This window comes from Saimiri boliviensis, chromosome 11 (assembly GCF_048565385.1).
Source record: "Saimiri boliviensis isolate mSaiBol1 chromosome 11, mSaiBol1.pri, whole genome shotgun sequence".
NCBI lineage: Eukaryota > Metazoa > Chordata > Mammalia > Primates > Cebidae > Saimiri > Saimiri boliviensis.
In genome coordinates this window covers 27,094,568-27,109,375 of record NC_133459.1, presented here as the reverse complement: position 1 = coordinate 27,109,375, position 14,808 = coordinate 27,094,568, and the positions used below count along the sequence as shown (strand labels likewise).

Sequence of the window (14,808 nt, the reverse complement as noted above, 5' to 3'; positions counted from 1 at the left end):
GAGGTGGGAGGATGACAAGATCAGGAGTTCAAGACCAGCCTGGCCAACACAATGAAATCCCATCTCTACTAAAAAAAAAAAAAAAGAAAAAAAAAAGAAAAAAAAATTAGCTGGGTGTGGTGGTGCATGCCTGTAATCCCAACTACTCGGGAGGCTGAGGTAGAACTGCTTGAACTGGGGAGGCAGAGGTTGCAGTGAGCTGAGATCATGCCATTGCACTCCAGACTGGGCAACAAGAGTGAAACTCCATTACAAAAGATAAATAAATAAAATAATAATAAAGCTGGGCGTGGTGGCTCACTCCTATAATCCCAGCAGTTTGGGAAGCTGAGGTGGGTCGACCTGAGGTCACGAGTTTGAGACAAGCCTGGCCAACATGGTGAAACCCCGTCTCTACTAAAAAAATACAAAAATTTGCAGGGTGTGGTGGTGGGCATCTGTAATCCCAGCTACTCAGGAGGCTGAGGCAGGGAGAAATGCTTGAACGCTGGAGGCAGAGGTTGCAGTGAGCCAAGATCGCGCCACTGCATTCCAGCCTGGGCAACAGAGTGAGACTCCATCTTGAAAAAATAAAATAATAAAATAAAATAAAAATAGTTCTTCAGCTGGCTGTGGTGGCTCATACCTATAATCTTAGCACTTGGGAAGGCGGAGGTGGGAAGATCACTTGAGCTCAGGAGGTGGAGACCAGCCTGGGCAACAAAGTCCGGAGTGTTGGCATATGCCTGTGGTCCCAGCTACACAGGAGGCTGAGGCAGGAGGGTCACTTGAGCCTAGAAGGTCAAAGCTGCAGTGAGCTTTGTTCACACCATTTTACTCCAGCCTGGGTAACAAAGCGAGACCCTGTCTTAAAAATAAAATAAACAAATAAATAAGAACAGCTCTGCTTTTCTAGTTCCTATGAGAAACACTTAGAAGGACAGAACTGCAGCACTACCAATTTTTAATCACTCAAAGCTGATTTTTGGTCTCTATTTCTTCTCTCCTTTATTTATGTTTCCTGGTTTCTGATCATTTCCCTAAGTGGTAAGAACTGCTATCTGAAAAATTAGAAGATAAATAAAACAATGTTGAGTTCAAATTTATCTCTACTCTGTTATGTGTGAGTAACTCTAACAAAAGATTTGAAGAAAGTTAAAACTTAGAAAATAAACTAAATTCAACTTTCCAAGTATTCTGTCTCCCAATTCTCTATGAATAATAATAGCTAACATGAAATGAACATGTATTATAATGCCAACAATTGTTCTAAGTATTTTACATATATTAACTTGTCTAATTCTTACAACAAGTCTATGACAAAGACAGTATTTATTATCTTCATTTTATAGATGAGAAGCTGAGTAACATAGGAGTAAACTGGTCTATGTTAAAAACTGGCAAAGTTAGGATTCTTATCTAAGTAATCTGACTCTGAGTCTCCATTCTTTGCTATACCATAAGCCTAGATATACAACAAAAAACTCTCTAGCTGAAGTCTTTCATGAGAAACCCAAAATTACTGAAGCGTAAGTTTACGTAACTTTTAAACCATATTTATGCTACTTGAAGCATTATTATTAGCCATGTACAAGTATGTTTTATGAGCATGCATGATATTTATTTATTTATGTGAGGCAGGATCTTGCTCTGCCACCCAGGCTGGAATGTAGTGGCACAATCACGGCTCACTGTAGACTCGACCTCCCCGGCTCAGTCCTCCCATCTCAGCCTCTTGAGTTGGGACTATAGGCATGTGCCACCACGCCTACCTTATTTTACATTTTGTTCAGATGAGGTCCTGCTACGTTGCCCCTGGATGGTCTTGAACTCTTGGGCTCAAGGGATCCTCCCGCCTCCCAGAGTGCTGGGATTACAAGCATGAACTGCCATGCCCAGCCTTATCTATGGTTCTCTAAGGTAGTTAAGAAGTCTCTAGTTTTAGGCTGGGCAAAGTGGCTCACACCTGTAATCCCAATATTTTGGGAGGCTGGGGTGGGAGGATCACCTAAGGTTGGGAGTTAAGAGTCCAGCCTGACCAACATGGAGAAACCCCATCTCTACTAAAAATACAAAATTAGCCAGGCGTCGTGGTACATGCCTGTGATCCCAGCTACTCGGGAGGCTGAGGCAGGAGAATCGCTTGAACCTGGGAGGCGGAGGTTGTGGTGAACCGTGATCCCGCCATTGCACTCCAGCCAGGGCAACAAGAGCAAAACTCTGTCTCAAAAAAAAAGAAAAGTCTCCAGTTTTTTCCTATTTCCCCATGTTCACCAAATTCTTTTTTTAGATACGAAACAAACACAATAAAACAAAAAACTTGCCCTAAAGACACTGCCATGAATCTGTTCAAAGAACACAGATATAAAAAAAGAAATATAGGCTGGTCAGAGTGCAGCAGGATTTACAATTAATCGATCACAATCAGTTACAGATTTGTTCCTTCTCCACTCCCACTGCTTCACTTGACTAGCCTTAAAAATAAAAAGTAAAGGAAAACAAGGGAAATACAGTCATCCTTCAGTACCCAAGGGGGATTGGTTCTAGGACTCTCCTTGGACACCAAAATCCATGGATGCTTAAGTCTCTTATATAAAGTGGCAAAGTGTTTGCATATAACCTATACACATCCTCCTGAATATTTTAAGTCTTCTCTGGATTATTTATAATACCTAACACAGTGTAAATGTGATGTAAAGTTTTTGTATCATATTTTAAAAATTGTGTTATCATTTATTATTGTATAATTATTTTTTTTCCAAGTATTTTCAATCTGTGGTTGGTTAAATCCATGGATGTGAAACCCTCGGACGCAGAGGGCTGACTATATAGATGCTATACAATTAAGTTTCAGTAATTTCCATAGTACAAATCATGCTGAATAACATGGCAGGATATCTCAATAACGAAAGTATTTTTTATCTGTATAAAATCACTTCCCTCTGTCTTACATTAAAAGTTCTCCGGTGGCTCAAGCCTGTAATCCCAGCACTTTGGGAGGCTGAGGCGGGTGGATCACGAGGTCAAGAGATCGAGACCATCCTGGTCAACATGGTGAAACCCCGCCTCTACTAAAAATACAAAAAAATTAGCTGGGCATGGTGGCGTGTGCCTGTAATCCCAGCTACTCAGGAGGCTGAGGCAGGGGAATTGCCTGAACCCAGGAGGCGGAGGTTGCGGTGAGCCGAGATTGCGCCATTGCACTCCAGCCTGGGTAACAAGAGCGAAACTCCGTCTCAAAAAAAAAAAAAAGTTCTCAATCTCCTCTTTGAGAGCTGAAAATGTAACTTACTCATTGTTTTCCTTCATGGCAGTTAGGGCAGTAAGCCAACAAAAATTTATTAATAAAAATGAAATTAATGAGCCAACAAAAATGAATTAATCAGTCCACCGATCATACATCCATCCATCATTCACCTTTGGGATGGGGTTAGGATAGTAACTGGTCTTTATTGAAACCAACATTAAGCCCTCTATCCTGGATGCATTATGAGATTATAACCAGAACTAAAAAAATGCATATCTTTAGCATTAAGCCAAGCTCCCCAACCTAGCAGGAATGTCCTTTCTTTGGTGTCATTTTTGTCTTGTGCTATTTAAGACATAATTCTTAAACCTTGTTGCAATTTGTGCCCTTTAATTACCAAGCTCTAAACTGAAGTGAGAAAAAGACTGACTCACCCTATGAGGGGAAATGGACAAAATAAAGCAGCCAGACCTACCTTTTAGAGCATCTAAATTATTTTGGGAAATAAATTAAGAGAAACAAAGAATATAGCAGCACCAAAGGAAACCTAAGTAAAAAATTTAAAAATGCTTAAATAGGTCAAATATAATATTAATCTTTTTATGCAACAGAAAAACGGAAAGCTATAGCTATAGATTACAATCTGATAAGATGTAACTCTAGCTAACACAAGATAAACACTGGTTTGATGAATTAAAAAACCCACAAATCTTCAATGACTAATCAGAGGCCATCCATCAGCACCATCTATAAAATGGTCCATTATATTACCATTATCTTCATTCAGTGGAAGCCTTGATTATAGCATGTGAGTGTGTATGTGTATATGTGCACATGCCCATGTGCTCTGGATTTCATTGATGTTTCAAACAGTATTCTTGTAAAAACTACTCTGCCTTTGAGTCAGCTCAAAGCTCTGATCAGGAAAAGTCATTTTTAACATGATGGGACATGCAGAAGTCAGCCAGTGAGGTTGTTTTGACTGTAGTAATAAACACATTGTAGAACTGGTGCAAAAACTGACAAATTGTTCAAGAGAACAGAATATACAGTCCAAAAATACACCTAAGAACTTACAAAACTTAGTATGACCAAACTGGCATTGTACACCAATTAAAAGGGGTGGTTTGTTAACTTCTTGGCTTTTTTTTCTAAGTTATATTTGATAATCACTTTGTCAAATATCAAAAGCAAATGTAACTTCTCTTCAACTATTAATGTTGTATTAAACCTATATGATAGATTTAGGACTAAATAACACCAATAATTTTTCTAGTTTTTCCCATTACTTGACATAAATACATCTATTTACTTATCTACAGCACATTTCTAGTTTTATATAGGCTAAGTTGTTGAGATCACTCCTAGGTATTTTATAATTTGGGTTGTTATTGTGAATTACTCAACTCCTTTAAATTTTCTATAGGTAACAATCCTTTTTTTTTTTTTGAGACAGGGTCTCATCCTGTCACCCAGGCTGCAGTGCAGTAGTACAATCATGGCTTGTATTAGTTTGTTCTCAGCTGCTATAAAGAACTGCCCAAGACTGGGTAATTTATAAAGGAGGCCAGGCATGATGGCTCACACCTGTAATCCCGGCACTTTGGGAGGCCGAGGCGGATGGATCACCTTAGGTCAGGAGATCAAGACCATCCTAGCCAACATAATGAAATCCCGTCTTTACTGAAAATACAAAAATTAGCTGGGTGTGGAGGCAGGCGCCCATAATCCCAGTTACAAGGGAGGCTGATGAAGGAGAATAGCTTGAATTCAGGAAGTGGAGGTTGCAGTGAGCTGAGATCGCACCACTGCACTCAAGCCTGGCAACAGAGTGAGACTCCACCTCAAAAAAAAAAAAAAAAAAAAAAAATTATAAAGGAAAGAGGTTTAATTGACTCACAGTTCAGCATGGCTGGGGAGGCCTAAGGAAACTTACAATAATGGTAGAAGGTGAAGGAGAAGCAAGGCATCTTCTTCACAAGGCAGCAGGAAGGAGAAGGGCTGAGTGAAGGGGGAAGAGCCTCTTATAAAACCATCAGGTCTCCTGAGAACTCACTAACAGGAGAACAGCATGGGGGAAACTGCCCGCATGATTCAATTACCTTCACCTGGTCTCTATCCTGACATGTGGGGATTATGGAAATTATGGGGTTTATAATTCAAGATGAGATTTGGGTGGGAAGACAAAGCCTAACCATATCAATGGCTCACTACAGCCTCAATCTCCCAAGCATGAATGATCTTCCTACCTCAGCCTCCTGAGTAGCTGGGACCACAGGAGTACAAAACTACTGCCAGTTCATTTTTAAATTTTTTATAGAGATGGAGTCTCATAATATTGCTCAGGCTGTGCTCAAACAATTTGCCCACCTCAGCCTCCCAAAGCACTGGGATTACAGGTGTGAGCTGCTGCACCTGGCACAGAGAACGTGTCTTGATCATATTAAAGTATGCAAGCAATGTTGTAACAGAAAAAAAATGAACTAGAAGGGGCTGGGCGTGGTGGCTCACGCCTGTAATTCCAGCACTTTAGGAGGCCGAGGTGGGCGGATCACCTGAGGTCAGGAGCTCGAGACCAGCCTGGCCAACATGGTGAAACACCATCTCTATTTAAAAAAAAAAAAAAAAGAACTAGAAGGATATACACAACCTTCATGGTATGTATGGGTTGTCGCTAGACAGAGGTGGCCAAAGGAGACTTTACCTAACAAGCTTTACTTTATAAAATGTGTTTTAATGTTATCAATTTTTAAATCAATTTGGTAGAAATGCAGGCATCATTATTATTTAAATTTTTAAGAGTAAAAATAAATTATCCTATTCTTAGGTTAACTAAAGCTTTATTTATTTATTTATTTTTGAGACGGAGTTTCGCTCTTGTTATCCAGGCTGGAGTGCAATGGCGCAATCTTGGCTCACCGCAGCCTCCGCCTCCTGGGTTCAGGCAATTCTCCTCCCTCAGCCTCCTGAGTAGCCGGGATTACAGGCACACGCCACCATGCCTGGCTAATTTTTATATTTTTAGTAGAGACGGGTTGCACCATGTTGGTGAGAATGGTCTCCAACTCCTGACCTCGTGCTCTGCCTGCCTCAGCCTTCCAAAAGTGCTGGGATTACAGGCGTGAGCCACCATGCCTGGCCAATTTTTCTCTTTTTAAAAATTTTTTAATTTTTTGAGATGGAATCTCACTCTGTTGCCCAGGCTGGAGTGCAGTGGCCCAGTTTCGGCTCACTGCAACCTTCATCTCCAGGGTTTAAGCAATTCTCCTATCTCAGTCTCCCAAGTAGCTGGGGCCAGAGGCGCAAGCCATCATGCCCCACTAATTTTTACATTTTTAGTAAAGACGGGATTTCACCACGTTGGGCAGGTTGGCCTCAAACTCCTGACCTCACGTGATCCACCACCTTGGCCTCCCAAAGTCCTGGGATTACAGGTGTAAGCCAGTGAGCCTGGCCTTAAAATGTTCTCCTTTATGCCATATGTTCTTAAATAAATACAGATTGTCTGTGTAATCAGAAAAAAATAATGATTTGTTGGATTTAATCTACATATAATTTATACAGACTTTCTATAACTGAATTAAGTGGAATAGAACAAATGCATTTTTTTGTTTGTTTTTGAGTTGGGGTCAGTGATGCTCCATGCTAGAGTCAGTGATGTCACCCACGCTAGAGTGCAGTGATGCAACCTTGGCGTACTGCAACCCCTGCCTCCCAGGGTTCAGACGATTCTACTGCCTCAGCCTCCTGAGTAGCTGGGACTACAGATGCCTGCTACCATGCCCAGCTAATTTTTTTTGTATATTTGGTAGAGACAGGATTTCGCCATGTTAGTGAGGGTGGTCTCGACCTCCTGACCTCAGGTGATCTGCCTGCCTCGGCTTCCCAAAGTGTTAGTATAAGGCGTGAGCCACTGTACCCAGCTGGACAAATGTATTTTTATACCATCGTTGTCAGCTTTTATTATTATTATTATCTGAGATAGAGTCTTGCTCTGTCCTCCATCCAGGCTGGAGAGCAGTGGCACAATCTCATTTCACTGCAGCCTCGACCTCTTGGGCTTAAGCAATTTTCCCACCTGAACCTCCCAAGTAGCTGGGACTATAGATGTTTGCCACCATACCTGGCTAACTTTTTAAAAGATTCTTGTTTTTTTTTTTTTTATGGGAGTCTTGCTCTGTCGCCCAGGATGGAGTGCAGTGGTGCAATCTTGCTCACTGCAACCTCTGCTTCCCAGGTTCAAGCAAGTCTCTGCCTCAGCCTCCTGAGTAGCTGGGATTACAGGTGCCTGCCACCATGCCCAGCTAATTTTTTTTGTATTTTTAGTAGAGACGGGGTTTCACCATCTTAGTCAGGCTGGTCTTGAACTTCTGACTTCATGATCCACCTACCTCAGCCTCCCAAAGTGCTCAGATTACAGGTGTGAACCACCGTGCCTGGCTTTTTTTTTTTTTTTTGTAGAAACACGGTCTCCCTATATTGCCTAGGCTGGTCTTGAATTCCTGGGCTCAAGCAATCCTCCTGTATGGGCCTCTCAAAGGACTGACATTAGAGGCATGAGCCACCGTGCCCAGCTTGTCAGCTTTTAGTTACGAAGATTTTGCTAACTTTCTAAAATAAACAGGTATACTTTCTTTTTCTCTGCTATACTGATTGATAAAGCATTATAGAGCTGTCCCCTCTTATCTGCAGTTTCACTTTCTGTGGGTTTCTGTTACTTGTGGTTGACTGCAGTCCAAAGATATAATATGGAAAATTTCTAGAAATAAATAACTTGTAAGTTTTAAATCATGTGCCACTCTGAGTATCTTGATGAAATCTCATGCTATCCTGCTCTGTCTTGCCCAGGATGTGAATCATCCATCCCCTTGTCCAGCAGCATATCCACACCATATATATGTTCACTGTCTGTTAATCTGTTAGCAGCCATCTTGGTTGCCATATCAACTGTGGCGGTATTGAAGTGCTTGTGTGCAAGTAATCCTTATTTTACTTATTTGTTCTATTTTATTGTTACTGTTGTTAAATTCTTATTGTGTCTAATTTATAATCCAAACTTTATCACAGGTATGTATTCATGTACAGGAGAAAACAGTATATACTGGTGTTCAGCATTATCCATGATTTCAAGGATCCTTTTACAGTCTTGGTCTTGGTATATCCCCTGTAGATAAGGAGGGACTACTGCAATCATCTGTTTCATCAACATTAAATTGTCCATAATACCCCTGGTCTAATCACATTTTAACACTAGTCTACATAGGATTTTCATTTCTTGAGTCACTTTGGCAAATTATATTTTCCTAGAAAATTACCCATTTTAGGCCAGGTTCGGTGACTCATGCCTGTAGTCCAGCATTTTGGGAGGCCAAGGTGGGGGGATCAGAAGGTCAAGAGAATGAGACCATCCTGGCCAACATGGTGAAACCTTGTCTCCACTAAAAATGCAAAAATTAGGCTGGGCGCAGTGGCTCAGGCCTGTAATCCCAGCACTTTGGGAGGCCGAGGCGGGTGGATCATGTGGTCGAGAGATCGAGACCATCCTGGTCAACATGGTGAAACCCCGTCTCTACTAAAAATACAAAAAATTAGCTGGGCATGGTGGCACGTGCCTGTAATCCCAGCTACTCAGGAGGCTGAGGCAGGAGAATTGCCTGAACCCAGGAGGTGGAGGTTGCGGTGAGCCGAGATCGCGCTGTTGCACTCCAGCCTGGGTAACAAGAGCCAAAACTCCATCTCAAAAAAAAAAAAAAAAAAAAAAAATGCAAAAATTAGCTGGGTGTGGTGGCAGACACCTGTAATCCCAGCTATTCGGGAGGCTGAGGCAGGAGAATTGCTTGAACCTTTAAGGCAGAGGTTGCAGTGAGCCAAGATTGCACCACTGCACTCCAGTCTGGGCGACAGAGCAAGACTCCATCTGTTAAAAAGAAAAAAAGAAAATTACCCATTTTGGGAGGAAGAAAAGCAGGGGACCAGCCAAAAAAAAAGATTACCCATTTCATCAGGAATTCAACAAAGGTGTCAAGGCAATTCAGTGGACAAAAAAAAACCAAAAAATTTCCAACTTTGTACCATATCTACAAAAGAATTGCCAAGCATGGTGGCTCACGCTTGTAATCCCAGCACTTTGGAAGGCTGAGGTGGGCGGATCAAGAGGTAGAGATCAAGACCATCCTGGCCAACATGGTGAAACCCCGTCTCTACTAAAAATACAAAAATTATCTGGGTGTGGGGGCGGGCACCTGTAATCCCAGCTACTCAGGAGTCTGAGGCAGGAGAATTGCTTGAGCCTGTGAGGTGGAGGCTGCAGTGAGCCAAGACTGCACCCAGCCTGGCAACAGAGCGAGACTCCAACTCAAAAAAAAAAAAAAAAAAAAAAAGAATCAACGACTTAAAATAAAACCCAAAGCTATAAACATATAAAGAAAAAAAATTGAGGAAAACCTTTGTGATCTTGGGTTAAACAAAGATTTCTTAAAGAAAACACATAAATTATGAAGCATAAAAGAGAAAATGAATTAAATTGGATTTCATTAATTTAAAAGCTCTGAAAACAAAGAGACAAGCCACAGGCTGGGAGAAAACATTTGTATGACATATATCATTGCTGAGCCGGGCGTGGTGGCTCATGACTGTAATCCCAGCACTTTGGGAGTGGGAGGCAGGTGGATAGCCTGAAGTCAGGAATTCGAGACCAGCCTAGCCAACATAGTGAAACCCTGTCTCAACTAAAAATACAAAAAATTAGCTGGGCATGGTAACAGGCACCTATAATCCCAGCTACCAGGGAAGCTGAGGCAGGAGAATCATGAGTCCCAGAGGCAGAAGTTGCAGTGAGCTGAGATGGCACCATTGCATGCACTCCAGCCTGGACAACAGCAGCAAAACTCCAGCTCAAAAAAAAAAAAAAAAAAGGAAAGGAAATATATATCATTGCTTATGCAAGGTACATGACACACTGCTAAGGGCTCAGTTTGCAGCAATAAATTCAGGGCTCAGTTTGCAGCAATAAATTCAGATGACTAGATAAATTCTTTTTTTTTTTTTTTTTTTTGAGACGGAGTTTCGCTCTTGTTACCCAGGCTGGAGTGCAATGGCGCAATCTCGGCTCACCGCAACCTCTGCCTCCTGGGTTCAGGCAATTCTCCTGCCTCAGCCTCCTGAGTAGCTGGGATTACAGGCATGCGCCACCATGCCCAGCTAATTTTTTGTATTTTTAGTAGAGATGGGGTTTCACCATGTTGACCAGAATGGTCTCGATCTCTTGACCTCGTGATCCACCCGCCTCAGCCTCCCAAAGTGCTAGGATTACAGGCGTGAGCCACCGCGCCCGGCCATGACTAGATAAATTCTATGCATTTAGTCAACTTATTCAACTTGCTATGATTTTCCAGGAGTAAGGAGTAGTCAGAAATGATGAAAAGTGGTGAGAGGATATAGGCAATAGTCCAGAATGTCAGCATTACTACCTTTCCAGGCTTGTACTACTACTACAACTATGGCTCATATTTTTCTACTGACAGAAGAAATAATTACATAACATCTGTTATTCAAGTGCACAGAATCTGGTGTCTGTGTATTCTATTTTCCTTAAGATTGGTAATTATATCTTATGCAGAAAAATTAAAACCACCAGAAGAAACACATACAGATGTGTATTGTGTGTTTACTACTGGGCAGTGGGTAGGATTTAACAGTAAAAAGACATTGACCTCCATAAGTTTATACTCCTTTAGGAAATAAGACAATAGAGGATATTTAATATGTATTTATAATAATCTCATGAAGATTACTAGGCGAAAAAATGGAACTAGCATAATTTCTGGCATCATGTAATACTGGAGGAATTTATCTCCTACACCCTGAGGATCTCAAAACTAATTAAGCTTGTATTTTGTTCTTCATTCTTAAAGAGGAGGGAGGAAAGGACTATGTTATTGGCATATTTTGAGCTTCAACTGGTAACAACATAACATCACGAAATGTTTTCCCATGAACTTTGAAGTGCATTATGTCTTGAGTATGGCTCCTTGGCAAATGTTCTTAAACAGCCAGGAAAAAAACTCCTTTATAATATCATCATAATAATTTATAAATTCAGATACAGAATAAGAAAAAAATAATTGACTTTGTTTAGGAAATAATAAATTCTATTTGCTATCTTAACAAAGTGCTTCTCATATTTCCCATATGATGCAAATTCTAATAAAAAGGAGGTATTATCTTACAAATCTGTTTCCAGAATGCTATGCATATGAATAAAGCCTTTGCAACTAGCTTTAAATTCAGAATGCAAACTGATACATCTCATTAAATAATCAAACACACGCCTAAAAATATTTTCAACAAGTCATGTTGAAATATTTACAAAGGGAGGGTATACAGAAACTTAATTGCTGATCTGACAGGAGGTGGAGCTCAGACTATAATGCTCACTGGCCCACTGCTCACCTCCTACAGCCCGGGGGTAGCAGTGAGGGGTACTCCTGCTTAGGAGAAACCACAGAGCTACTCACTCCCTCTGACCATATTTCTGTCAAATGTCCAAGATCCAACCTTGCCCAATACAGTTGCCAGGATTAAGTCTTAACTCATGACTTCCATAGATGGAACTCTAAGAACCTCAGGAAAATGAAGCAAGTATAATCCGTTGAACTCTGGGGATCCCTGAGATCCTTTCAGGAGTCCAAGAAGTAAAACTGAATACATAAGAATGCAAAAAATTATTTTCCTTTTCCACTGTGTTGATACTTGCACTGACAGAGCAAAAGCAATGGTGAGCAAAAGTGTTAGCACCTTAAGACAAATCAAGGCAGCAGCGCCAAGCTGTAGCAGAAATCATTGTATTCTTCACAACTGCACAGTTATGGTTAAAAATAAATTCAATTTTAAGAATATCCTTGATAAAGCAATAAAAATATTAGTTTTAATAAATATCATCCCTTTAGTACATATCTTTTTATTACTGTGTATGATGAAACAGAAGTTATGTATAAAGCACATTTGCATACTAAGTATGATGGTTAACTCCAGGAAAGGCATTTGTGTGATTGAGTTGCAAACTGAACTAGATAGTTTTCTTCCTGGAATACTATTTTTACTTGAAAGACTGAAAAACAAACTATGTTAATCAAGGTTAGCTATTTGACATGCATTTTCTCAAAAGTAAGCCTGTCACTAATAAAGAAAATTGACAGTATTTGTTGCCAGTGATAGAATTCAAGCTTTCAAGTGAAATTAAAATTTTGGAAAATTTATATCCAGAGTGAGCCTGACAGCTTCCCAACATTTAACATTTTTTTCAATGAGACCAATATGATATTAACAAACATGATATTTAAATATTATATAATGAAATGTGTAAGCATCTGTACATGCAGAAAAGGTCCGAGAGACCTTAGGTCTATCTCTCTGGTACTTTATTCTTAAAAATCTCTCACTATGTCCAGGCACAGTGGCTCATGCCTGTAATCCCAGTACTTTAGGAGGCCAAGGTGGGCAGATCAAGAGATTGAGACCATTCTTGCCAACATGGTGAAACCCCATCTCTACTAAAATACAAAAATTAGCTGGGTGTGGTGGTGAGCACCTGTAGTCCCAGCTACTTGGGAGGCTGAGGCAGGAGAATTGCTTGAACCTGGGAGATGGAGGTTGCAGTCAGCCAAGATCATGCCACTGCACTCCAGCCTGATGCCTGGCAACAGAGTAAGACTGTCTCAAATAAATAAATAAATAAATAAATAAACAAATAAATAATTCCCTCACTACTTTTATTTCTAGAATATCGTAAATAATTCTTTGAAGTATGCCTGTAGTCCTAGCTATGTGGGAGGCTAAAGCAGGAAGATTGCTTGAGCCCAGGACTTCAAGGATGTAGCATGCTATGATTGTGTCTGTGAATAGCCATTGAACTCCAGCCTGGGTGACATAGTGACACCCAGTCTTAAAAAAAAAGGCGGGGGGGTGGGTAGATTTCAACACACAGTAAATGACTTTATCGCCAAAAAGGCAGATATTAAACCTTTTTATATCTAGACTTATATGCCCTTACTCATGTTGCTAGATGAAATATACGCAGGCAAAACTTATCTAGAAATATTAGGCTGGGTGCAGTGGCTCATGCCTGTAATTCCAACACTTTGGGAGACCAAAGCAGGTGGATCTCTTAAGCCTAGGAATTCCAGACCAGCCTGCTCAACAAGGCAAAGTCCTCTCTACCAAAAAAAAAAAAAAAAAAATAAGTCACACATAGGGGTGCATACCTGTAGTCCCTGCTATTCAGGAGGCTCAGTTGAGAGGATTGCCTGAGCCCAGGAGGTCAAGGCTGCAGTGAGCTGTGATTGTGTCACTACACTCCAGCGTGGGTGACAGAGTGAGACACCATCTCAAAAAAAAAAAACAAAAAAAAATATATATGTACACACACACACACACACACACTACACATACATATATGTATTACACATACATATATGTATTACACATGCCTGCTATTATGATTACTTCCACGTTATCTCTTTTTTTTTCTTTTTGAGATGGAGTCTCTCTGTGTCACTGAGGCTGGAGTGTAGTGGTATGATCCTGGCTCAGTGCAACCTCTGCCTTGGGTTCAAGCAATTCTCTTGGGTTCAAGCAATTCTCCTGCCTCAGCCTCCCAAGTAGCTGGGATTACAGGTGCCTACCACCACGCCCAGCTAATTTTTGTATTTTTAGTAGAGAAGGGGTTTCACCATGTCGGCCAGGCTGGTCTCAAATTCCTGACCTCAAGTGATCCGCCTGCTGGCCTCCCAAAGTGCTGGGATTACAGACGTGGGCCACCGCACCCGATTACTTCCATATTATCTTTCATTGGCCATGTACTAATGAAGCACTACAAAGAACATTTGTTTCTGAAATATTAGCAGAACTACATTTCCAACCAAAGAGATGTATATGTAAGTTACTGAGTGATCAAAATAGAAAAATTTATTTAATTATTTTTCTTTTTTTGAGACAGTCTTGCTCTGTTGCCCAGGCTGGAGTGCAGGGTGTGATCTCAGCTCACTGCAACTTCTGCTTCCGGAGTTCAAGCATTTTTCATGCCTTAGCCTCTGGAGTAACTGGGATTACAGGTGTGTGCCACCAAGCCCAGCTAAATTTTTGTATTTTTAGTAGAGGTGGGGTTTTGTCATGTTTGCCAGGCTGGTCTCGAACTCCTCGCCTCAAGTGATCCACCTGCCTCAGCTCCCAAAGTGCTTGGATTACAGGCTTGAGCCACTGTGCCAGCCAAGATAAAGAAATTTAAACTTCTCATTTTAACTTGTCAAATGATTCTTGATTTTTCTTTTTTTCTTTTTTTACATTTTTTTCTTTCTTTTGTTTTTACCGGCAATTTTTAAGATTCTTGATTATTCTTCATTAAAAATGTTATTTATGCAATATGTAATGAGTTTGTCAATGTCATTTTTAAACAAATTAATATTTTTAAAGTTTCTGAGGTTTAATTTATAATGCAGTAAATATTAATAGATGTCATATAAACGAAAGGCTTTTGGCACTCTAACTGTCATTAAGTATGCAACCGAATCCTTATAGAAGCAAAA

General features: G+C 40.6%; 1 protein-coding gene across 13 annotated transcripts in view; it reads right to left on the bottom strand.

Moving 5' to 3' along the window:
* PHACTR4 (phosphatase and actin regulator 4) overlaps positions 1 to 14,808 on the bottom strand; it is a 124,137-nt gene that overhangs the window by 73,958 nt on the left and 35,371 nt on the right. The window contains exon 1 of one of the 13 annotated variants that reach the window (XM_074380373.1): positions 13,489 to 13,610. The exons of the other annotated variants lie outside the window; for them this stretch is intronic. The gene's annotated coding sequence lies outside the window, so the exon portion shown is untranslated. Of the gene's footprint in view, positions 1 to 13,488; positions 13,611 to 14,808 lie in introns of those variants that run through there. 13 annotated transcript variants of the gene reach the window in all.